Raw genomic sequence first — 3930 nt, 5'->3', positions numbered from 1 at the left:
ATGAGCCTCAGTGATGGTACAGTCTTACCTCACGTTCCAAGAGGACCGTCCTATAAGTTGACGTCAGTATTGATCCTGAACTACTAAATGGATCCACTTGTCTATACTAAAACCAAAAAATCATCTAAAAAGTATCACACTTCTTCTGTCCATGTTGGCTACATGGTTTATGAGGGCTTGAGTTAATATGAATTTGCATCCCATATCGTTGCCCAATAATATTCCCAAAATACTTAGCTCATATGTTTTAAATGACTTCTTCTCTGGCTTGAGGTAATTGCTCAAACTTAGCTTTAAAACTCTCTTGGAAATCAAGCTTTCCTTTTTACTGAAACTAGCAAAAGGCTCTGTTGGAAGTCTAGCTTCCTTCTTCTTGCTCAAAATGTGAATACATTTGTAACTATTAGGGAATGCTTAGTTCCCTTATAGCTTTTGATAAATGAACTCAACTCTTTACTCTTTGCTTAACTTGAAACTCTTGACTTTTACTCCGCTCTTAGTTCCCCTATATTTCTTGAATGAAAAAATTCCTTAACTTCTAGACTTAACTCTTAACTCCTTTGACTTTGACCTTAACTTTCCTTAAATTGATTATGGATTTAAAGGTTAGGATTTGCATTCTTTAGTGATTTATGGGAGTTTAGAAATCATTTGAAGTGATTAGAATTATCATAGGGTTTTAATGTACCTTAGAAGGACTTAAAAGGGCTAAATTACGAAAAATGGGTGAAAAACATCAATCCAAATGAACTGGTGGTGCTACGTGCCAACATCAGTTGACTGAGGCTTGGTTCTGGTGCACAAGTGGCGCGTCGTGCCAGGCCCAGTAACTGAAGCTCTCTTTTGGCGCACTGTGGCGCGACGCATGTGGTCTTGCCCAGGTGCGTCTAACAAATTTTTCAACTCATTCTTTGGCCTTAAAATTCCTAAACCTCTATGTTTTCATCCCCAAAACGCATTGTTATCACCGACGAAATTGTTGCAAACGTGTATACGACCCCCTGATAGGATTGAGACTTAACAATACCTTCAATACCCATCAGATATGGCTCAAAAACAACATCAAAAACTACTAATCAATTTCAATGGGTATTAAAACAATTCAACCAAAAAGGGATTCAATGAGATTTTCAAGAATTAACTTCTAATCATGTAATCAATTCTAAAACTTCTAAAGTTAAACAAGATTGGTGTGCGGATGAATTAACCCAAAATAAAAGAGTTCATGTACCTTGATAATGATCACCCCCAACGAATTCAACTCAAAATTCCTTGGCATTATTGGCGAAATCTTCATCTTTCTCCCTTCTTCTTCTCTTCTCTTTTATCCCAAACCTTAACTGTGAAATAACTTTTATAATCTAAACTAAAACTTAATTTTACCCCAATTAAACACTTAAAATGAATTATTAAATAAATGAATAATATGACTAGTTTGCCCTTTTTTAAATTCGAATTGGACTTTCCTTACTTCAACAACCCAACTTCTGAAAGGCATATCTCGTGATACAATATAAAAAATAAACAAACTCGTTGTCGTTGGGAAGATCTTTCTAACTATATAAATAACTGACTCTAACGCATCATGAGCTAGAAGTTATGGTCATTTGAAAATGACCATAAACTCACTTTCTTAACTTATTTTCCAAATTTTTCCTTTTCTTACAAAACATGAAAATTTTTAGTTTCATAGCTTATCCTGGGCTACTACGAGTTACGAAATGTTACAATATCTCCTCCTTGGGAACATTCATCTTCTAATGAGATTTCTTTCACTAAGATAAGAATAGTAACTTCAAGTTCAATACTCAACAATCGAGAACAAGTAACAACAAGCTTACTCATAGTTTATGAGAATATGATTAATGCCTTGATCTATATTCTCTCCTAACTCAAAGAAATGTGGATATATCTTCTTCATATCCTCTATATCTTCCCATGTTGCTTCTTTCACAAATTGGTTCCTCCAAAGGACCTTGACTGACACAACCTCTTTTGTTCTTGACTTGTGAACTTACCAATCTAAAATTTCACACAGAATCTCTTCATAGGATAAGCTATCCTTAATCTCAACATCTTCAGTTGGTACAATCAATGAGGGTTCACCCATGCATTTCTTTAACATGGAGATATGAAATACAGGATGAACCGCTCCTAACTATTGTGGCAGCTCTAATTCATAAACTACATTGCTAGTTCTTTTGGATATTCTATAAGGTCTTATATATTGGGGACTAAGTTTTCCTTTTTTACCAAACTAATAACACCCTTCACGGGTAAAATTTATAGATATACTAAATCATCCAGCTTAAACTCCAAGGACTTCTCCTAACATATATGTAGGATTGTTGACGACTCTGTGCCGTTTTCAATCTCTCTTGAATCACCTTCACCTTCTCCATGGCTTGGTGAACTAGATCTTGTCCTATAAAACCTGCTTTGAAAACTTCGAACCACCCAATAGGAGATTTGTATCAGTTGGCACCAAATTTTGGTCTGATAGTTTTAAAATTTAATTTTTGAGTATTTTATTTAAATAGTTCAAAATGTGTTTTGTCATTTTGATGCAATTTGTAGATAATCGTCCTTTTTCTCAAAGAATGAAAATTTATATGGTTGTAATGTTTATATTATTTTGTCACAGTTAGACTCAAGTATTTGTTCATTTTTTATAAAATCATTATTTCTCTTAAATTGTATTTTTTATATGTAATTGATTACATTTATTACATTTTTTTATATTCATTTTTCTCTATTACATTATTAATATTCGTTTTGACATTTTGTATTGTCAGAAAGTTCATATGCAAATATTTTATCAACCAGTGATTTTGTGGTCCACAATCTTGAGCCCATAACTTGAGCCTATTGTAGAACGATGGGATCCTGCTTAAAGAAAAGTTTATCCATTAAATTAAGGGGTGAATAAGATTTTAGATAATGGGAGAGACATTTTCAAATTTTAACTTAATATTTTCTTGGTATTCTTTGCCTTCTCTGGCACAATCATAGGAACTCTGGCAAACAACCGAAGCTCAAGTCTACACCAGTAGCTTAAACAACTCCATTGTCTTCTTCCTTTCACTTTTAATTTCTTCCATCAACAAACTTCACACAGACACAGACAACCATACCCACAACCCACCGTAAAAACCACCCAGAAATCCATCGGAGCAGTGAGCTCGAAGGTCTGCCAAGTTCCAGCAGCCGGTTCAACAATAAACGATCTCATACTACATGTTTTCCGACCACGAGCTCACTCCACCGTTACTCGGCTTTTCAACAACCCAATAACAACACAACATCTCAACCACGAAGCTCATCACCAAATTTCTACCAAACCCACTTCCTTTTCACCTTCGTTCTCCAACTACCAGACCCTTCTAGCCATTTTCTCCGACCAAACCACCACCAAAAACCCAACAAAGAACAGACTCGTTTTGCTTTCCTTTTATGATAATTTGTTTGTTTCTTTTTTTTGTCGGTACTTCAGCGATAACCACCAAACAATAACTCCATCTCCGACAGATCTCAAAGCTCGAAAAACCTAATCCACCGGCGTAGCTCAACAGTTCAAACCAGCCGCTAGACCCACCAAAAGTCGACCTCAAAATTCCATCTCCGACCAAAACCGTTTTCATCGGCGAAACCGACTCCAATTTCCGGTAAATAAGTAGCCCCTTTGCCCTCTGTTTTGATATTTTTCTCTTTGTCTATTTGTGCTTTCTTTTATATGTTAACTATACAAATCTTACTTGTAATTGACTTCGGTAAATATGATTTTGTTCTTATCAATTTATTATCAAATTTGAAATTGTTCATATTTATCTGAGTATTTTTATTGCCAATCCTCCAACAAATCACTGCTAAGTTGTTCTCTTTATGATTTTGTAAATATACATTGGGTCTTGTGAAATGCGTTATTGCTTT

This window comes from Solanum lycopersicum, chromosome 12 (assembly GCF_036512215.1).
Source record: "Solanum lycopersicum chromosome 12, SLM_r2.1".
In the NCBI taxonomy this organism is placed as follows: Eukaryota; Viridiplantae; Streptophyta; class Magnoliopsida; order Solanales; family Solanaceae; genus Solanum; species Solanum lycopersicum.
The sequence above is the reverse complement of the archived record's forward strand: the minus strand, read 5'-3'. Positions refer to the sequence as shown.